This window comes from Betta splendens, chromosome 2 (genome assembly GCF_900634795.4).
Source record: "Betta splendens chromosome 2, fBetSpl5.4, whole genome shotgun sequence".
Lineage (NCBI taxonomy): Eukaryota > Metazoa > Chordata > Actinopteri > Anabantiformes > Osphronemidae > Betta > Betta splendens.
In genome coordinates, this window is record NC_040882.2 from 5,380,046 (window position 1) to 5,403,066 (window position 23,021).

The following is a 23,021-nucleotide window of genomic DNA, read 5'->3' on the forward strand; positions in this document are numbered from 1 at the left end:
CCCTTTTGATTACACATTAATCAACCCATAAAAGAATAAAAATTGTCAACATCACATTCTGTAATAATAAAAGACCCTTGCAAATGATGACAATAAGGGTATTTACTCATCAAGATTCAAAATACACCTTTACATAAAATGCAGGTAATTTAGGGACAAAAGGTTGGGAGCTGTTTTGGTGGGTAGTTATACAAGAATAACTTCTGTATTGGCATGTGAAGAAAATAAGCTCATTATCATATTTGTATCATGTTATATTTTTGATCCGATAGCCTAAGACCATCGTCAAAGTCATTAAGTGAATTAGAGTTGGGGTTTTTGAACATAGTGCATTGTGTCATTTGATACAAGAGTGTTGCTGAGGTCGCACGCATGATGAGACCTCTAACCAGTGGGATAACGCAAAAACCAAACAAGAGAATCACAGGCATCTCAATGATAAAGGAAACAGCTGCGGACATGAGAACAGATTTCCATTTTCCAGACATTTCGTCTAGCCAATTCCAAGAGGAAGAACCTATACCAGAGTTAGCTAAAATTCTGAAGGCTGTGGAGCGCCTTCGCCACAGTACCATTAGAATCAGTGTTATTCAGGATGTAAGTAAAACATGCGTTTCCAAACATAACACAAACGCCTCTTTTCTCTGCTAACAACGTGTCTACGGCCATTCAATTGTAATGTAATAAAGATAATTAATGTATGATAGCCATAGGTTTCCGGTGGGGTTCTGTTTCATATAATCTTAAGATAGATTTCATGCTTTCTAATCTTTAATTGTACATTTGCGTCTAGAGCGAATAGGAGATTCAGGGATTTAACCAGAATGATGATGCGTTTTGTCTCATAACCTCTGTCATCTGTAGATGAAGGATAAAAACTAATTGTAGCAGTGAATAAGTGATTGTGAGCAAATTAAACACCAAGTCAACTTCAGGATATTTAAACTCAGTGTCGTTGTTGTTGTTGTTGTGAAATTTTCTCATTCAAAAGTAGTGTGTAAAGTTACATAGAAACATCATATGATCAAGGCAATAATCCGAGTAACATAAAATGAAGTCTAACAAAGCATGGTTACATTTGATGTCTCGTAACATTCTGCTTCTTCCTGTTGAACAGTAGCGTTAGATTGTTTCCAACCTGTGTGTTGAAGTATTGACAGTTCTTTCGAGTTCTTCAGGTTGTGATCAGCTGATCACAGAGACACTTGGGATTTGTTATCACCGCCAGGTTTCCTCCCAATGTCGTCTGAGTCACTGTCACTCCCGTGATGTGAAGAGTCTACACGTCGTCCAGCGTCGGCAACTCAAGGCTGCTCGTGTGTGTGTTTTCTCAGGAGCGTGTGTGTAGATGTATGGTCTGATAGTGTGATTCACCGGCGCAGCTTCAGGCGGCGCTTGGCTCACACCTTTGGCTGAACGGTCAACGCAGCCTCGCCTCAGTGCATGTGTGAGCACAGCGAGGGTCGTCCTTCTCAGTTCTTTATGTCAGTGGTGGTTTTCTCCGTGGGATGTAGATGGAAGGTCGTCTGTCGGATCCGGGACCTTCCTGGATGGAGTGGATCCAAGTCGCTCTCTCTGCGATCTTTACAGCCGTGTTGGTCGTCAGAAGGACCTGGAAGGGGCCTCGCCACCGTTTGGAGTCCCAATGCTTCCTCCTGAAGTCATTAACGATCGCCCAGTCTCCTGGTTGGATGGTGTAATGGTCCTGTCAACTGTTTTCACCTGTTGGAAATCTGAATTGTGGGGAAAAGGTGTTTGGGCGGCACGGCTGCCATCAGGCCCAAACCAGACTCCATGGCTACAGGTGGAACCATTAAGTCTGCCAGAGTCTGCATTCCTGTGAGGTACAAAATGTTTAAAGCACCGGGAGAGAGGAAGGAAAGGAGAGAGTTGGAGAGAGGGAACAAGGATCAGGAGAGGAAACGAGGATCAGGAGAGGGAGGGGTTGTCGGGCAGCAACCTTCGCAGCAGCGTCTGCAGCTGCATGTCGACAGAAACAAAGTTGTCACTGATGATGTAAGTCGGACAGTTACAAACAGCCTTAGCTGTAGGTGGCAGGACAGCGTCCAGCAAAGCAGAACCTAATCATGATGTGAGATAGGTTTGCAATCAGACTTCAAAAGCTTCCTATGCTTCCACAGAGAACCAAAGCGTCACAAGCATCTGTGGAGTCTGTGTAGATGGTAACAGATTCTCCTTCTGCTAGTTTACTAGCTTCAGTCAACGCGATCAACTCTGCAGCCTGAGCAGAGTAGTGTCTTAGCAAAGCACCAGACTTCAAGACGGACTCTTGATAGTAACGTTCAGCATGTTGAGCAAGGTGGTGTTGTATCTAAGCCGTCGGGCTGTAGAAAGATGTGATGTTTTTCAAAAGAATTAAAGACACAGTATGAGGACAAAAGAACAGAAGTCGTACAACCTGATTTCTCATCCACTGTTTGAGTGAAAGGTTGCGTGGGGTCAGATCAGGAAGACCCAAAGTAGGAGTCGACTGAAGAGCAAGCATGAGGTCAGTGAACGTTGTTCAGCCTTAGACGTCCACGTAAGACAAGAAGTGGACGATGAAGACGTCTGCATCAGAACCCTGAGTGGGGCCTCAAAGACAGTAAAGTTAGGACTGAAGGTCCTACAATAAGAACAAAAACCTAGAAAAGACATCAGCTGTTTATACGAGCACGGTTTAGGCAGGTTTCAAATTGCTTCAACTCTGTTGGGTGAGATGGATTTGCCATCAGCTGTAATTACAATAACCCAGAAAAATAACCTTTGTCTGAATAAACTGTAATTTAGACAGGCTCTTTGTGGCCTGTAGCATCCAATGTTTCAGTATCTTAGTGGTGTCTGCAGTAACGCCATCTATGGCTTCCTTTAAGAGGGTGTTGTTGTTTACATGGTCTGTGGTCAGATTTAGGTGTGATGACCACTGGTTCACATCCTCTGATCAAACCTACATCATGTCTGTGTGTGAGCCACAGGGAAGCACGGCTTCCTGTAAGGCTGAGTGTTGGGTCAGAGCATCCTCTGATATGAAAATAAAAACAAAAGCATGTAGTGTGGGTAAATACGTCACATGGGGTCAGAAGTCGTTCACCAGTCTCCACCCCGTTGACATCTGTTCACGAAAGGACCCACGTCCTGCATCTGTCTCCATCATGTTTTCACAGAGGGACGTGTGGAGCTGTAGAATAAACATCAAAAATCTTTTTGTTCGTTAGTAAAAGAAATCGCAAGCGCAGACCTGTGTTCATGCCAAAAGAGGGAAGTTGAGGTCAGTTTGTGTGTTTGTGTGTGTGAAATCATAAACAAGCTGTGATGCAGCCTGTGTGAGGGCCTCAGTTACAGCCCCCCCTCAGCAGCCAATGATAAGAGCACAGCTGAGCTGAAGTTAACACCAACAAAAGAGGGATTATTTAGAATGTCTGTAGATGTAACCTGCGCTCCGTCTGGAGTGGAAATCAATCAAATATCTAAACTACATGAGATCTCTTCCTAAAAATTTAACTGGGCATAAGTTTGAAAGCAAAAATGAATGTTAAGGTGTCTTGCTGTCAGATGTTGCACATGACAGTGAAAGAATAAGTTTTTCTTTAATAATCTGGTACGTACAGTCATTATTATTACTTCTCTCTAATAGTCGTCTTCCCTTTAATAGTCATTAATAGTCTGTTTCAGTCAGTCTCAGTCTTCCTATGGTCTGGTTTTGTTTTTTCTACAGTCTGTTTTGTTTTTGTACAGTCTGGCCAGACAAACCTATATTGTGCACAAGTATTTTTAGAAACATGAAGGATTTTATTACTGAATTTGTTGCAAGTTAAAATAGTTTGAACCCATCAGACTGTAAAGTCATGCAGCAGTTGTCATTTAGCTGTTTGTCATCATTTTCAAATCACTCTGTTTGATTTTTTGAGCAAAAAGCGATTCTTCATTGCAAGCAGATAAGCATGAACATGAATTTGAGCGTGTATCAGCTGTAAGCGTGTTTCTTCATTGCGTGTATGAATGTGTGTGTGTATGTTTGCGGTACCGTCTTGTACGTCACGTGAAAAGGAACCGTCACCTTCCTCCTTCCCCAACCATCAGTCTGATGTGAGCGCCAGCGGGTGAAGCCTTTCAATGGGACAGTTGTTCCTCGATGACAGACCTTTCCTGGATCCTCAGATGCAGCTCTTTTGGGCCGATCACGTCTGAAGCCTCTCCTGTTGTTTCAACCAGTGTCTGTGTCAGAGCACGTCTTCTCTGCTGTTGCTCTGTGCTTGTTTTCCTTTGCTGATTGTCATAAGCAGGTGTCTGTGTCAGACACACACGCTTGTAGTAGCTGGTTCATCTGATGAGCCCAGAACGTGATGGCTGCAGACGTTGTGTGAGTCGCTGAGGCGTCCATGCTGTGGTCTGTGTCCTCCAGCTGCTGTGGTGTCAGAGCTTCCACCCTGTTCTGGTTGTTGGTCGGCGCTTCTTCTCCTTCGGTTCTTCTGCTGATGGTGGGAAAGGAGTCCAGATCCGGATTTACCCTCATCGCGCTCAGTTCTGCATTAGAATAGAGAGCAGAAACAATGGGAGCATTTGCTCTTGACATGATGTGTGTGTGTGTGTGTGTATGTGTATGTGTGTGTGTGTGTGTGTGTGTGTGTGTGTGTGTGTGTGTGTGTGTATGTGTATGTGTATGTGTGTATGTGTATGTGTATGTGTGTGTGTGTGTGTGTGTGTGTGTGTGTGTGTGTGTGTGTGTGTGTGTGTGTGTGTGTGTGTGGCAGAGTGCAAACAATTCTTCCCCAGAGTTGTTATCTCCTTTTTTTTCTGTAACTCTCATCACTCTTTTGTTTCTTTTAGGGCTTTAGTTTTGATAGTTTTGCTTTTTCAGATCTTTTCTTTTGTATCTAACTTTTCTTTTAAGGTGCGTATGTCCTTACACAAAGCGATTCTCCTTTTGAACCCATAACCAGTTTCCCACTCATGGAACCATGAAACGCACTAAAAACCATATTTACTTTTTACTTTTAATTACTTTTACTTTTGTAATGCTGCAGTCTGGTGGTGGAGACTTAGATCGCCCCGAACCCATCTTTCAGAGTCCCGGCGGTTTCCTGCCTTAGATTTTTATGTGTTCCGGCCGGAACCTTTTTTCGAAATTTCTCTTCCACGGACGTCTCCGTAGAAAGGGAACCGCTCAGATCAGCGACAGGGTTCTCGGAAGTGGTCCCTCACCGTCAGGCCCCTCCAAGACCCGGGTCCCTCGTATCTCAAAACCACTTCCCCCTGCAAACGCGCTCCGTCTTACAGAAGCCGTCTTTTATTTCTTGTCCACTCCCTTTGGACTGCGCTCAGATCTGCACACTGGTCTGTATCCTCAGTACAGACAAAAACAAGCTCGGTCCCACGAGCCAACCCTTAGCAACCACCGTCTCGACCACCAGGGCAGACTTTGACCTAATTAATTTTTTTAATATTAAATTTTTTTAATTTAAAAAAAATTTGTTTGGTCCTAATTATTATATTTTAGATGTTTTCAGCCACATAGTCGTTTTAGAAATATTATCATCTCTAGTCCTAGTTATATTTTCTTTTGTCGTTGTTTTAGTCTAGTTGGGGATGTTTTAGAATTAATTGTTATTTGCCTTACTTTCCCTAAACCAAATGATCAGAGCCAAGTAATGAAACCCAATTTCAAACCCGTTTCTCTTTTTTTTTTTTTTTTTTCCTCCTCAATAAGTCGCAACAAAACGGAATCTCTCTCACCGGGCCGAGTAGAGGTTGGATTTTGTGTTCGTTGGATCTCGTCAGAGGCGATCCAGACGGGTGAGCAGTCCTCCCACTCAGAACAGCTGTAGAGGTTTGGAGGCTGAGCGACCCTAGTCCTCAGGACTATCGTCCCTGGTCACACCGTCCAGACGACCTGCAGCGGGATCCTGCCGACAACGCCAATTTCTGTGGTGGAAATTTTCCATAAAGAAGTAGATGAGAGAGTTGTCCTTTTGTGCGATTTATTGAAATAATAAAGAAAATAAAAATAATGGGGAAAGCAAATAAAAAGCATGGATGTTGATCGTGCACATCAACAAACCAAAAACCAGCTGGGGAGATCAGTGCACACACCACGAAGGTGTGATGCAAAGAGCCCACGATCCTAAAGTTGCTTCTGCCTTTTAGCTTCTCTGTCCGACTAGGGTGGAATGTCTTTCTAACCCAATCAAATTACATGCACCATCTCCTCCCTGTCGCAGTGTGTGTGAAGATGTTTACATTCTCACACCTGCATTGCTGACGTCCAACTATCTGTGAGAAAGGAGCACCAAGTCTCAACAGACAGAGACACAACTCCCTGACCTTGGGTTTGGGAGCTAGAGTTGAGAGTCTATCAGGCAGAGACGACCATTGAACAATCTAGGTGAAATGTCAAATGCATACAGTAAGACAAAACATAAGATATTAATTGCAGAACATAAGTCATAAATCATATAATAACTGCATAGAAGTAAGGAAGAGACATAGAAATAAGGAAGAGACAATTTTTCCCATAACAGGTTATAAGACAACACAAGCAGCAAATGCATCATCATTCTGGTTTAATCCCTGATTCTCTTATTCATTCTAGACCCAAATGTACAATTAAATATCCGAAACTTATCCCACTGGTTAGAGTTCTCATCATGCGTGCGACCTCAGCAACACTCTCGTATGAAATGACACAATGCACTATGTTCAAAAACCCCAACTCTAAGTCACTTAATGACTTTGACGATGGTCTTAGGCTATCTGACCACAAAATATAATATGATACAAATATGATTATTGGCTTATTTTCTTCACATGCTCATACAGAGGTTATTCTTGTATAACTACCCACCAAAACAGCTCCCAACCTTTTATCCCTAAGTTACTTGCATTTTATGTGAAGGTGTATTTTTGAATTTTGACTTAATACACTCACTGTTTCATTTGTAAGGGCTGTTACTACAAAATGCAATGTTTGAAAATTTTGTAACTTTAGTGTTTGATTAATGTGTAATCAAAAGGGGGGAATGTAATGGAAAAATTTTGCCTTTGTGCTATTTCTTATCCAACACAGTCATCATGTGCTGGTTAGGTGCAATACTGAACTGAACATTCTTACACAAACAACTAATCTCTTGTGCCCTGACGTACATCAAGTCTAAACATCTGATGTTCCATTTGACTGACTAATAATTTATGATATATGTTTGTGTTTACCCCCCGGACTCTGGCTCCTTCCTATCTGACTCCCCACCAGACCCAAGGCTGTTAAAGCGAATGCATCTTGTCTTGGAAGCTCTGTGTTCCTTCCTTTGGATAACAAGACATGATGATGCAGAAGTGAGAAAGCAAACATTCTCACTCACAGCGAGATAAGGTGGTGCAAACAATTCCATTGCTGCAGAGAGACATTCCACCAGAGCCAGAGAAAGGGGTTAAAAGGCAGAGACAACGTGAGGATCGTGGGCTCTTTGCATCACACCTTCGTGGTGTGTGCACTGATCTCCCCAGCTGGTTTTTGGTTTGTTGATGTGCACGATCAACATCCATGCTTATTATTTGCTTTCCCCATTATTTTTATTTTCTTTATTATTTCAATAAATCGCACAAAAGGACAACTCTCTTATCTGCTTCTTTATGGAAAATTTCCACCACAATGTCAAATGTCCTAATGTCACAATCGCACAGTGGAGGAAGGACCCAAATGCACAACGTGGCTTTGATTAAGAACGGTATTTAATAAGTTCGTGGTCAGGCAGGCAATGGTCATACACAAGGCAGGCAAAACAAGATCCGGCAGGGAGTAGGCAAAAACAGGCAATGGTCAAAACTCACGGTTCTGGAATATCAGAGGCTGGACAAGAGACTGTGGTGAGAGCTGGTGCTTAAATACAGGTGAGTAGATTACTAACAGGACACAGGTAAGTTAACTAGAAACGGAAGTAAAGCTGGATCTGCTGGTGTCGGTGATGGAACAGGAAGTAGTAACAAAATAAAACCAGAAATGAATGGAAACAGTGACTGAATGACGTGAACTATGACACCTAATGAAGCCCCATCCTTTTTCCTTAGAACTAACCCATAGAGGGGAAGAAGCCACCGACTTCATATACTATAGAGTAATAGGGGGTGTCTGGATCATTTACGAGTTAGGAATTGACAGATATTTTTCTCTGTAAAGCAGCGAAGCTACTAATTTAGATGTTTACCAGCAGCAGTCCCCTCTGCTGGTGTTAAGGCGCTTGGAAATTCCAATCCAAGCACTAACCAGGCTTGGTTAGTACTCCGGTCTGTGGCTATTGGCGTCCCAAAGCCCGACTACGTAGGCCCAGAAGCTAATATGGGTGTAGTTTGCCCACAATACCTTGCCATGCGCCTCCACTGGGCTCACTCCGTTCCAGTGTGCCTATGGCTTCCAACCTAACCTCTTTGCCTCCTTGGAGGGGGAGGTTCAGGTGCCGTCAGACCTGGATGCAGGCTGTAGGACCAACACCTGAAAGTGTCTTCACATAAGTTGGCACAGTAGTTCATTGGGCCATTTCCCATTGTCAAAATCATTAATCCGGTTTCTGTTAAGCTCTCTCTAACTACTGTAGGTCCCTGCGCATACATCCAACTTTTCATGTTAGCCGACTTAAACCATTTCGAACCAGCCCATTGGTGCTCCCCCCCATCCCCCATTGGATGGGGGGCCAGCTTAAACGGTCAAGACACTTCTCGACAGGCAGGCGTCAGGGGCATGGCCGTCGGTACTTGGTGGATTGGGAGGGATACAGCCCAGAGAAGTTCTCATGGGTCTCCTCCAATCTCATCCTGGACCCATCTTGGGGGGGTACTGTCATAGTTTTTAGTTTTTTGTCATGCATTTTCTGTTTTGTTTTGTAGTTTTATTCTTGTTTCTGTTCAGTCATGTATTTTGCTGCTTTACCTTTCTGGTCACGTGTTCACACAGCTGTTTTCAATCCAGTCATTTCTCCAGTACTTAAGCATCTGCACTTACCTTAGTTCCCTGCCAGATTGTTGAGTTTGTTCCGTTCCAGCACTTATCATACCTGCCTGCTAGTCATCGTTTTTGACTAACCGCCTGCCATCATGGTACCTTTGCCAACCGGCTTACCCGGTTCTAAACTCTGCTTGTATCTGACTACTGAGAACATTAAACTCCCTCTATCTGAATCTGAGAGTCTCTGAAGCTGTGCACGTGGGTGCGCCATCTTCGCTCACACCGATCCTGTGACAAGAACTAATTAGAGTGAGATAGGTTATTCTGAGAAAAACTGTATGAATGTTATGATGCCTATGTAAAGTCTGAGTAATTTCTTGAACTCTTGAACACAGGCCTATAAAAAACTAATAAAACACAAGTCCTCATATGCAAAGGTGACAGACCTGTTCATCTCGTAGGCTAATGACTGTGTCCAAGTTCATGCTACTGACAAAACTCTTTATCTTTCTATTGCCATCATTTTTTTGCAAATCTATATTTGCTTGTTTTGATTTTGTTGTTTGCTTTTATTTGATATTTGCTTTTCATCTTGTTGTCAGGCCCCTGGGTTAACTCTGCCAGCCATTCTGTTTTTACCCTGGACCACACCTTCTCCTTCCCCATGCCATGCCTCTGCTTTGGACCATGCCCACTCCCTCTCTTTCTTCTTTTATTCCTCTGTAGACTCCTGGCAATCAGTCCAACTCACCACATCTGTGCTTTCCCTCTGCCTCCTTTTAAAGACTCCTGCAGCCCAGCACTCGGTGCTAGAGCATTGTCACCTCATCTCTCCATGCTGCTGATCTCAGGTCTGTCACTTGATTGTCACGTTATCCCTCTGTCAGGTCAGCTGCGGAATTGGTAGAGATGGCGAAATTAAAGCCTCGTGAATCACTGAGCAACTATGACGCAGTTGGGCTGAAATCGACACATAACTCGACACCGTCATGACACAGTCAGAACAGCGACATCTGCTGGTTATGAGTGAGAACTGCATCAAAGCAGACTGGCCCTCGCTGATACGTGGTTGTTCAGGATCAGAGTCCATGTTTCATTGTCAAATAAAACTTATTTAATCAAAGGTGTGTAATCGTGTTTCTCTGTGAATAATAATATATCAGTAGCCTTGATATGGTAAATATTTTAGTCCGATTATTAGAGCTGTATTTGGTGCTTCTGCAACCCTGTTTATTACTACATTGAGGAGACGTGTTTGTGAGTTAGTTAAATCAAGGACTTTTATTCTATTTTTCCACAGAGCATGACTTTAATCACATTCTCGCCACCTCTCCAGCTTTGGAGAAGAGCCGCTTGTACGGTACTGATGTCTGACTAATAAAGATATCATATTGGAATTGCGACTTGTCAAAATGTAGTTTTAGTCTTTAATTACATTTTGAACTTGTCATAAATACATTACAGATATCTGTAATGTGAAACCTGTCCATCTTATAGATCATCTATCATCTTATAGATCATCTCCGGACCGCTTGCCACGTTTATAAAGCTCTGACATAATAAAACAACCGTCCGTTCAAAGTGCAGATAAACCGCTCGGCAGTCACGTGACGTATCGACTCCTCTCGCTCTCCTTGGTCACGTGATTCGGAACGCGCTCGAGATTCTGCTTAACGACACTTCCGCTTCAAAAGATCGACGCTGAGTCGAGTGGGAGTTCTCGAGTTGGACATCTCTACTGTAAACTAAACACAATACACCAGGAGGCCTGAACAAACAGAGCTAGCAAACATGGCTTAAACAAACAGAGCTAGCAACATGGTATGCATCAAACAGAGAGCTACAGCAAAACATTAATCCATAGACAGGGGCCCTTGCACGTCTGATATGCCGAGCAATGCCTGACTAACGTGGCAACTTTACCAATAGATAGTTCATGTCCTTAGTGCCGATCAATGGTGGTGGCAATGAGGACGAAAGGTCCAATTCCTAGAGATGTCCAACTCGAGAACTCCCACTCGACTCAGCGTTGATCTTTTGAAGCGGAAGTGTCGTTAAGCAGAATCTCGAGCGCGTTCCGAATCACGTGACCAATGAGAGCGAGAGGAGTCGATACGTCACGTGACTGCCGAGCGGCTTAAGTGCAGTTTGAACGGACGGTTGTTTTAATATGTCCGAGCTTTATAAACGTGGCAAGCGGTCCGGAGATGATCTATAAGATGATAGATGATCTATAAGATGGACAGGTTTCACATTACATTCTGTAATGTATTTATGACAAGTTCAAAATGTAATTAAAGACTAAAACTACATTTTGACAAGTCGCAATTCCAATATGATATCTTTATTAGTCAGACATCACTACCGTACAATCGGCTCTTCTCCAAAGCTGGAGAGGTGGCGAGAATGTGATTAAAGTCATGCTCTGTGGAAAAATAAAATAAAAGTCTTTGATTTAACTAACTCACAAACATGTCTCCTCAATGTACTGTAGTAATAAACTATGGGGTGCCAAATGTAAAAGGAGCACCTATAACTAGTTTTCTCACATTTAACTAAATGACATGTTTTCTCACATTTAGTTAAAAGTGCAAAAGTCTAAGTGTAAATGTTAAATATTAAACGTAAATGTTAAATGTAAATGTTAAATGTTAAATGTAAATGTTAAATTTTCGCCGAGTGTAAACTGAATATTCATGAATGGGCAAGTAGACTCCACCCCTACCCTCAAACAGCGCTGGTCTCAGATCAGAGACGCGAACTCAATCATCTCAAACAGTGCGCGCAAACCCCGCCCACATCTGATCTGGAAACTTTTGTTTTTAGCCTGGACGTAACTTCGGCTAGCTAGTATAGTTAGCCAACTAATTCTCCACCGGCGCCACAGAAATATTCTTTTTAAACCTACTTGACTCCTCATTAATGGTGTTTACGACAGAACGGCAGTTTGAAGCGGAGCCTCAGCCCGCACACCTGCCGTTACAGCCCGTTCAATCTCCCCCAACGGGAGGGAGTCGGAGCTGGCGGCCATGATGGCTTCGACTTCAGGCTTCTCTCCAGTATTTTCGTGCACCGATCCAGAGTCAGATGTGGGCGGAGCTATGCGTAGTGTTTGACGTGTTTGAGTCTGCGTCACTGATCTAGGATCATAGGGGGTGGAGTCTACTTAAATTTTCAGTTCGATCATTTAACATTTACATTTAACATTTACATTTAGCATTTAACATTTACATTTAGATTTAACATTTAGATTTAACATTTAACATTTACATTTAACATTTAGATTTAACATTTAACATTTACATTTATATTTAACACTTACATTTATATTTAACATTTACATTTAGACTTTTGCACATTTAACTAAATGTGAGAAAACATGTTGTGTCATTTAGTTAAATGTGAGAAAAGTAGTTATAGGTGCTCCTTTTACATTTAGCACCCCATAATAAACAGGGTTGCAGAAGCACCAAATACAGCTCTAATAATCGGACTAAAATATTTACCATATCAAGGCTACTGATATATTATTATCCACAGAGAAACACAATTACACACCTTTGATTAAATAAGTTTTATTTGACAATAAAACATGGACTGTGATCCTGAACAACCACGTATCAGCGAGGGCCAGTCTGCTCTGATGCAGTTCTCACGCACAACCAGCAGATGTCACTGTTCTGACTGTGTCATGATGGTGTTGAGCAATGTGTCGATTTCAGCCCAACTGCGTCATAGTTGCTCAGTGATTCACGAGGCTTCGATTTCGCCATCTCTAGTTTACAGGAGTGTTTTGTGTTTATATGAAATAAACTGTCTTCATGGATTCCTGGCCCGTACTGTGCTCTGACTCGGTCCAAACCGACTTCCACAGCCTCGATCCGCCATTTTGTATGGTGGATTGTGACACTTGTATTTTGATGGACATTGTTTTGGCAGAGTGAAACTTTAAGCAGTAAGCATTATCAACCACAATTGTTATTAAAAAAGCATTTTAATTCAAATTGCCTGTTAGGGGTTTGCAGTGTGAGTGCTACTGATATGAATCATAGGCCCAGAGACGATATAGAGAATTGGTCTATATTACATAAAGCTACTTTTTTTCTCCTCTGTCCTACCCTTGTGTTGTTGTGTTGGACAGTTCCTTTTTTCAGGAGGAGTCTTTTTATCTACTGTAGGTGAAATAAGGGTGTAGTAGACTCGTGATTGGTGACATGTGTTTGGTCCAGTTTGAATAGAAACAGTGCTGGACAGACAGGTTGAATAGGGGAAACAGGAAGAGATAAGAGAAGGGACACACACACAGGTTGTTCCTGATTAAAAGCTATGACAGAAACTTCTTTGTTTGAACAGTGACTATTAACTTTGCTGTTTGTAACTACACACTGACTCTTCCAGTACTTTATACTGATTGAGTTTATGAAGTTAATCAAAGATCAAATGCTCAAAACTTTATTTAGCTGATGCAAAAGAACAAAGCAGTAATAAAAGTGTATGGTAAGATAACAGTACATGAATAGGTCACAATAAAAGGTATTTATTTCTTCTCAGGATTTGATGCAAACAGTGGCTGTGTAGAGAAAACCGCCTGGATTCTCAGGTCCACAGCTTTTCTCAAAGTGTCGAATTTGACTTTTCAGTTTGTCGGGTCATGTTTCTTTCTCTATTTGTCTTTAATAATCCATTAATGCTCACATAAAGCAAGAAAAGAAAATATGATGGAAGCCTAAAAAAAATATCTGTACTAGGAACTTGCATCTATTGAAAAGACAGCTCTAGTACACATCAGGAGAAGCTTAGACTTAATTAAGATGTCTTATGTAATGATCTGGCTTCCCATTTTGGCACCCAACTTTGATTCTCTTATTGTAAATTGATGTAAGATCATAGGTACAGTCAGGATAAGTACCTTGTGGGTTATTGCACAGTTTGAGATTGTACCCTTCAGGTGATGTTGTATCTTGTTCCCCACGCCCCAGACAGAGACTCTTGACTCTATTAGAGGAAGCCATTATGAATGTATTGGTGGGTTTACATCTGCCGAATTCACGATTAATGGGCCCCATGCGATTTTCACATGTTCCGAACTCTCCTCTACTGATCAGGTGTTTCCTGCGGAAGCTTGACCAAGACTTAATCCGAGCAGAGAGAGTTTCGGAGAGAAACAGGATCAGAAGCAGGCAGGTAAACTCCATTCTCATGATTTCATGAATAAAAACAAGACAATTATTAAGATTAAAAAAACAAATAATAGTTTTGAATATATTTGAATCTAAACCTCTTGCTGTGTTATACTACACTGTGTAGCTAAGTTAATAACATGTACTGTACCAGGCGGCTCTTGTCGGTGAGTGGTGGGTTCCTGGGTTCTGTCGTTGTGGTCCAGGCAGGAGTTGTCTGAATCCTCAGATTGGTTGCAGTGGGTTTAAATATAGTGCAATTCGTTGCTCAAATTTGCATGATGAACATTTATTATATACAATGAAAAAAATCTGTATTGCTAGACTGAATTTGGTAGGCTGAACGTCAGTGCCACCCACTGGCCCAGTGACCTCACTTTTTACACTGTACATGCAAATTAACATCAGTTGTGTGCACTGTTAATCATTACAATGGACAGGTCCACTGTGACATTTTTTAAAACTGATTTACCATGAAATAACAAAATCTCAATTACTGTAAGTACATGGGACAAACATTATTTACAGCAAATATTTTAGAAAATAATCCAATCTTATACATTTTAAAGCCTTTTTTGCAGCTATTACTTCAACTACTGTACACATTTTCATTGTTGATATGTCATCGATTTTACAACTTTTTGTTTCATTCCTTCTACTGCTTTAGGTCAGAGATGGTTGGCTTTCTTCTGTGCCCTTCTATGCTTTTATTTTGGTTCTTTGTTGATAAACAGTATGACTTAATACTAACAAAGTTTGTGATACAGTACGTATGAAGGCATGCGCAGTCTGTGAAATGTAAAAGAATAATAAAAGAAATCAAAGCAGGTGGCTGTGGTAAAGTTTATTTATCTTGTATCTGTGGACATTTTCATTTATTTCATCTTTCTGATGTTTGATCACATATGCGGACATCACTGCTCAACTACAGCATTTATAATATAAAAAAAGCATTATCAAACAGCTCTGTTATATGTAGCTGTTGTGAAAAAAAGCACTGGGCTTCTGGTCATTCAATAAGAATGAAGATTCCAACAGGTTGTATTTGTGTTCATTTCTTTATTAACCCTGGGTGAAAAAACAATTCAGTGTTAACACAGAGTCTGAGCCTTGTTCATCTGCATGTAGTATTTATATACAAAAATGGTCAAATGCAGCTACAGTCAGCAACATTGTAGCGAGGTGCCTGGTTTAACGATTATCCATTGTATCAGATTTGAAGCTGGTACCAGATCTGTAGCTTCTTGGTCAGTAAATAATTTAACAGCCTTAATAATCTGCATATTAGAAATGAGGACAATATTCGTGATTAAAGCTTGAAAAACCACAACTATGCTTAAAAAAAGTGTTGAAGTGTGAACTGAATAGTGTTTCACAATGCAATTGTGTTACTACAGATCTTTAAAGCCAGGTGCTGTAATGCAGTTTTGATCAGGTCATTTAAAAATGTTCATTTGAATAGACAAGTGCTAGTTAATTTAAATATCTTAAATGCAAATATATCTTTTCAGATATAAAGCAGTTCAATGCTCTTAATTCAAATTGTCTGGTATTGAAATTCTTTGCAGACGACTGACTGGTTCATGTTTGTAATGCTTTTATCCCGATGTATAATACAGAAGGTGTTCACATAATTTATAAAAGGATGTTAAATGTTCACAAATGTATGTAATGTCTACTTTCCTTAAACCCATTAAAGCTATTTTTTTGCGACACAACTTCCCAGCTGTCAGAACAATCAATGTTTTTCTAACTTTATCTGATACTTGGTGAACCACATTCAGTACTATAGTACAGTATACTGTAGTACAGTATTAGGAAGTCACATTAATATGTAGATTTTTTGTAATGAGAAGTCAAGTACATGTTTACTGCTACTTCTGTATATTTAATAATACAAGTTTTCCTTAATTGCTGACATGTAGTCACAGGGCTTACTAGTTACTAAATGTCTCAGTAAAACAGAATGTAATGTAGAGCTAAATCTATTCCTCTGCACTTTGCTGATCTGGCTTTATCAGTCAGGAGCTTTTTTGTGTGAAGTTTACATTTTTTCTGTGTTGGTTTTCTAATGCGTCCTCCAACAGTTCAAGGACAGTTATAGGCTCACTGGAAACTCTAGATTGCCCAAAGTATCAGCGCAAAGACTGATTTCCTACGTTCCACTAGTTCTTATAATGCAAGGGTTATTGTTAAAGTATATGTACTTTACTCTGGTGTTAATTTAAATAGTTTGTAAGCTGTGACCAGTGAGTCACAACAAGAACTGCTTCAGTGTTCAGATATGAGCTGCATAAATTTAGTGGATGTGTGAAATTTGCATCTCTCTGCATGTCTCACATTCAAAACTATCTTCATCTGATTTCTGTTTAGATAAATATTCATGCGGATCACAGACAGAGTTGTTCCCTTTGTCTCTACACTCTATATAACGGTGTCACTGTGGGAAGACGACAAATTCAGAGAATTCTGTCACTCTGACAAACTGGTGCCTCAGACGACCAGCTCCTGCTGATACAGCATCTTTTTGAATCTTTTAATCAACCACTTAGTTGAGCAAAGCGGTAAGAAATTTTAATTTATTGTCATAGTTTAACGTTTAGTTAAAGTTTGTACTAAATTTGCTGGATCATTTTTGTTTGGCCTCATTAAAACACGAGTTGCTTACTGTAGTTAGTCAAATTAAGTACATACTGTTCAGTTTTCAGCTTAACTGACTGTACTGATTGGTTAGATAAGTCATTAAATTGCACAAGCCTTCATTGTGAGTTTTTTTTTTTCTTGCCAGTGAATAATGAAAGTCCACTTCACTTGTTTTCTGCTGGTGCTGCTGTCGGCCACCGTGCTCTGCAAGTTTGATACCGATCATGTCATTGATGCGGGGGACGCCCAGAGAGACTGCAACAAATTAATGATTGATAGGAATCTCACCACAGGAGAGAAGGGAATGTGTAGGGCTGCGGACACCTTCATTGTAGAAGATACTGCTCACCCATTCGACCAGGTCTGCAGCAAGCCTAATGGGGAAAATACAAGCGCAAACAAATTTTCAATTGTTGATTGCACATTTGTTAGCAGCAAGAGTAAACATCCTAAATGTGTCTACACCAGTTTAACTCGCAATGCAAAGATTATACTCATATGTGAAAATGGTGAACCTGTAACATTTAAAGGTGCTCTGAGAACATAAGTTTTTGTGACATATTCCTAAGATGGTTATTTTGGTTTATCATGATGTGGTTTTGGATCTGCTTCATACGATTCATTTTCTGCAGTTCAATAATGAAAGTGATGAAACTATAATAACAGTCAACCAATGTGTTTCTCATCCAGTACACACAGATATCATTTCCTGCCACACTCACTGGAATAAACTCACTGTAACCAAAGAATAAACTTGCTGTAACCAAACTTACTGCCTCTGAGAAATTTCTTCAACAAAATGATCTCTGTCACCAGAGTGTTACAACAATGAGAACAACTTCAGTGTCCAGATGTGAGCTTCACAAATTTAGTAAACTTGAATAAATTAGAAATTTTGGATTTTTCTCCATGTCTCATGGTTAGATAAATATTCATACTGATCACGGACATACAGTAGTTGTTCCCTTTGTTTCTATACACTATACTGCATATTCTACTGGGCCATTTTTAATCAGCCTTAATTAGACATGAGCTGTCCCGGTACCATTAGTGAACCTGTTCCTACCTTCCATGACAAGTATGTCAAAGTGATAGACATGCAAGAAATTGCACTGCTGATGCTTTTGACTGCTTATCAGCTTGATCATGTCAGGATCCCTGTGTTGCCCTGCCAGTCGTTGTGTTTCTCTCTCTCTCTCTCTCATGTCAAGCCCATTTCCTAATTTCCCATCTGTCCCGCAGTCATCTGGTCATTAGCTCATTTTTACTCATATACCTGTGCCGTACCATAAGAACTATGGAGACAGACCTGCTTTAACTTTCAAGCCATGCAGGAGTCAGGACATCTCTGCCTTTCCACTCAGGTCGAGCACACTTTGCTTTTGCCTTATACTGTACCATGTGTTAGCCGATCGGTGTAAACCATGTAAGATGTGCAGTGTAGGGAAACTGAAGCTTTGTGAAACATTTAGCAACTTTGATACAGTCAGAACATAGACACCTGCTGTTGTGTGTAAGAACTACATCAGAGCAGGCTGACCATCAAACATTCATTGATACTGTACATGGTTGTTCAGGATCACACTCCATATTATTCTCAAATAAAAGTTATTTAATCAAAAGGTGTGTAATTCTGTTTCTCAGTGGATAATAATATATTAGTAGCCTTGATATGGCAAATATGTTTGATAGTCAGGTGTTAATAACACTGTATGTTGGTGCTTCTGCAACTGTTTTTACCACATTACATGTAGTACTGTACATGAGTCTTGTTTGTCATTTTGTTAAAATTAAGGAAGAGCTCAACATGTAACATGACGTGTTGACACCTCACTCACATTCCACTTCATTAACGGCCTGGTAGCTCAATTGGTAGCGTGTTGACCTCGGAAGGCAAAAGGTCTGCGGTTCGATCCCCCGCCTCGGCATCAGGTGTGTCCCTGAGCAAGACACTTTGCGCTAGCTCCCCGAGTGCTGCTCATGTGGCAGCTCGCTGCTCCCCCAAGGGGGATGGGTCAAATGCAGAGAATGAATTTCCCCACTGTGGGACTATTAAGGGTAAATTTCTTCTTCTTTCTTCAAAAGATCGATGCTGTGTCGAGATGGAGGGCTTGAGCTGCAAACCTCTCATCATCCCGCCAGGCCGTCTGTGCTGCAGCTCCCAGTAGCTCCCAGTAGCTTCCAGACCTACCTGTGTGAAAAGGAACTAGGCCACCATAATTAAACACTTACTCATGATTATATAAAAGTCAGTGCTTTTTGAACTGAATCCACTAGGAGCTCTGTCTCATTCTCGTTGTAAATTTGTTAGATGGCAAGTTCTTTTGTGCTAGATGTCCTTCCCGACACACAACTCCTTCAGCTAGATTCAAACCCACAACCTTGGAACGTAGAACATAGAAGGATATGATAAACTGAAACTTGCTTAAGCGCAAACCACATTATTTGGTAACCAAACGCTATTTCAATACAGCACTGATGCTGCTGCTAGTTGTGTAACATTACACTGTGTTAGTTGGATCTCTCCTTGATTACATCCAAGATGGCGCCGCAGATGGCAGCCTCAGCTCTCCGCTCTTCAGGACCCTCTACTTTTTTGGTGTTTTTAATTTATTTTATGCAGCCACTCACGGCTTCACATATTACCTACTCCAGAGAAGCACTCCTAAACCTAGAACATTCATCTCCTGGAACCTTTTCTACAGTTTTTATAGACTCTGAAAGTTTTATGGTGAAAATTCCTTCAAAGAAGTGGATGTCATTTATTATAAAAATAAAGGAAAATAAAAATAATGGGGAAAGCAAATCAAAAACATGGATGTTGATCGTGCACATCAACAAACTAAAAACCAGCTGGGAGATCAGTCCACACACCACGAAGGTGTGATGCAAAGAGCCCACGATCCTCAAGTTGCTTCTGCCTTTTAGCTTCTCTGTCCGACTACGGTGGAACGGGTGTGTAGCCCAATCAGACTACATGCACCATCTCATCCCTGTCGCCGTGTGTGTGGAGAAGTTTACATTCTCACACCTGCATCACTACGCTACACTACTGCGTCTGACTATTAGAGAGGAAGGAACACTAAGTCTCAACAGACAGAGACACAACTCCCCGGCCTTGGGTTTGGGAGCTAGAGTCCAGAGTCTATCAGGCAGAGACAAGCATTGAACAATCTAGGTGAAATGTTGAATACATAAAACAGAAATAAGACAAAACATGAGATTTTAATTGCAGAACACAAGTCACAAATCATGTAATAACTGCATAGAATGAGGAAGAAACTATTTTTCCCATAACATCAGTCAAGCAGAACATCAGATGTTTAAACACTATGTACGACAGGGCACAAGAGATTAGTTGTAAGTGTAAGAATGTTCAATGTTGAACCAAACCAGCACATGACGACTCTGTTGGATAAGAAAAAGCACAAAGGCACAATTTTTCTCATTACAGTTTCTAAAAACAAAACATCCACATGTTCCCTAGCTGTAACTTAGATACAGACACGTTTGAAAAAGAAACACGTCCAGATGCCTTAACTCTGCTTCCAGATCTCCTCTCTGAACCACCAGTACCTCTGGACTACCACTCCCATCAGCCACCTCTGGACTACAGCTTGTCATAGCTAGAGGCTTCAGGCTCATTAAAGATGAACTGCCTCTCATCTAGAAAACAGATGAGAGCAGACAACAACAGGCGATGGAGATAAAACACTGCGATCAAGCTGCTGTCTGCAGAAAGAGAAACGTGCTCACATGCTGTGAGGTTGGAGACAGAACAAATGGTTTTACATTAAATCTCTGTTCATTGTTTTGCTCTGTTTAGTGGCGATACCACTGTGTATGTGAATCACCTTATGAATAGATTATTTTACAATGGCTTAAAATAGGGCGGCACGGTGGTGCGGTGGGTAGCACTGTCGCCTCACAGCAAGAAGGTTCTGGGTTCGATTCCCGGAGGCGGCCCTGGTGCCTTTCTGTGTGGAGTTTGCACGTTCTCCCCGTGTGAGCAAAGAGAGAGGCTTCTCTCCATTGCCCGTAGGTGTGAGTGTGTGAGTGAATGAATGGTTGTCTGTCTATGTGTTACCCTGCGATGGATGGGCGACCTGTCCAGGGTGTACCCTGCCTCTCGCCCGTAGCCAGCTGGGATAGGCTCCAGCACCCCCGTGACCCCGCACTAGGGAGTAAGCGGTTAAGAAAATGGATGGATGGATGGGTGGCTTAAAATAAAAATAGAAACACTTTATCTGTCTGATGTTTATACTGTCACTGAAACATTCAGTCCGATCACTGTGGATCCAATCTGCTCAGAACCTGTGAACGAGCCTTTGCTCTGCTCCTCCACCTCCTGCCTCAGTTATCAGGTGATGCCAGTGAGTTGACTTCCTGTCTCAGTCTGTTCATTGTTACTGAGCTGCTCTAACATCAGTCTGCTTCTCACTGATGACGCCCTGATCCAGAGTCCAGTCCTGCCTCACTGGACTCAACCAGCTGCCCCAGATTGAACCCAGTTCAACCTCAGTTGGTCTCTGACTCCACACACATTTATGCAATATTCAATGTTATTCACCCTGTGAACTGGGTTTTCACAGCGTGTCCTGCTTCCTGATGGTTTTTACAAACAGCGGTTCTGTTTCCTTTATGCTCAGCTCACCGTTCACACTGTTTAAAGCATCACTTCACCACCAGACACTACAATAACCAACATTTATCTCCAGCAATAAAATTCCAGCTTTCAGTCAGTCATGCAACATGGCATCTTTTATTGTGAAAATCTGCTCCTGTTTCCTGCTTCCGTTACAGCTAACAGTTCACCTGTGTCAGGTGTGAAGGGAGTCGTCGTCCTCTACTCTGGGAAACAGCTGTAAGTTTGCTTTGTTTGATTCTTTCCCTTTGTCTGTAGGTTTATAGCAGTTGTATGTGTTATATTAACGTTTAGTTGTTGACATGTGCATTATATTTACTCATTGAACACGTAATGGAAAAATTGTTTCTACCTTATTCTATGCGGTTATTATATGACTTGTGACTTATGTTTTGCAATTAATATCTTGTTGTTTTGTCTTACATCTATTTAAGAGGGGTTAAAAGGCAGAAGCAACTTGAGGATCGTGGGCTCTTTGCATCACACCTTCGTGGTGTGCGCACTGATCTTCCAGCTGGTTTTTGGTTTGTTGATGTGCACGATCAACATCCAAGTTTTTGATTTGCTTTCCTCATTATTTTTATTTTCCTTTATTTTTATTATAATTAACACAGAAGACAACTCTCTCATCTGCCTCTTTATGGGAAATTTCCACCACAACACATCAGTTATATTTTCTTGTCTTTATGACACTAACAGCAATTAAGTCCTGTTAGACATTAACTGACGTTTTATGTTATGTTTATTTATATTTATTTTTCAGTCTAATTGAGTTTCTTGTGTTTCCTGTTTTTCCATCTTCTCATCATGAACTTATAGATGTGTGTATGTGACACGGTTGTTGGACTCTGACTAGAGTTTCAGAGTCTCTGCTGACAACCTGGTTTCAGATCAGATAAAACCTAATTGCTGTACAAAGTTCATCTCTTTGTTACATATTAACCAGCTCATACCACTTTAATCCAACAACTTGATAAATTTACCAAGTCCTCTGTCTTACTTAGAGAGCTTTTCCCCCATAACTCATATAGAGTTAACTTCAATATTTAACTCTTTCAAGTTGTCCACTTGTCTTTTAGACCCAATCCCAACCAGATTACTCGAAGAAGTTCTACTGTTAATCAGCTTGTCCGTATTAAATCAAATCAGAAATCAGAAACTGGTTAGCGTCACTAATGATATTCTCCTTGCTTCAGACAATTGTCTAGTTTCTGTCCTTGTCCTGTTAGATCTTAGTGCTGCATTTCATACAGTTGATCACAACATTCTATTACAAAGACTAGAACATAGCATCGGAATTAAAGGAACAGCACTGGCATGGTTTAAATCCTATTTGTTGAACATATTTCAGTTTGATCATGTAAACGACAAATCCTTCATATACACAAGGATTGGAGTACCACAGGGTTCTGTGCTTGGTCCAATACTGTTCAGTCTACAGTATACATGTCTCCTTTGGGTGAGATTATTAGGAAGCATCTTATAAATGTTTATTGTTATGCAGATTATACTCAGCTATATATATATATATCTTTGGAGCCAAATGAAACAGATAAACTAGTCAGATGTCAAGTTATTTAAATAACATCAAATCCTGGATGTTACAAAACTTCCTTCATCT

The 23,021-nt window shown here is 41.1% G+C and overlaps 2 long non-coding RNA genes across 2 annotated transcripts; one reads left to right on the forward strand and one right to left on the reverse strand.

Annotated features, from left to right (window-relative positions):
- Positions 1-3,490: 3,490 nt before the first annotated feature.
- On the reverse strand, positions 3,491-5,660 carry LOC129603787 (uncharacterized). Its single transcript, XR_008694008.1, has 2 exons — positions 5,003-5,660; positions 3,491-4,524 (listed from the first exon to the last, which is right to left on the reverse strand). It is a non-coding gene; the product is annotated as an uncharacterized LOC129603787 (long non-coding RNA).
- Positions 5,661-9,653: 3,993 nt separating this feature from the next.
- On the forward strand, positions 9,654-15,131 carry LOC129603788 (uncharacterized). Its single transcript, XR_008694009.1, has 3 exons — positions 9,654-9,783; positions 14,038-14,116; positions 14,780-15,131. It is a non-coding gene; the product is annotated as an uncharacterized LOC129603788 (long non-coding RNA).
- The last annotated feature ends 7,890 nt before the right edge of the window (positions 15,132-23,021 follow it).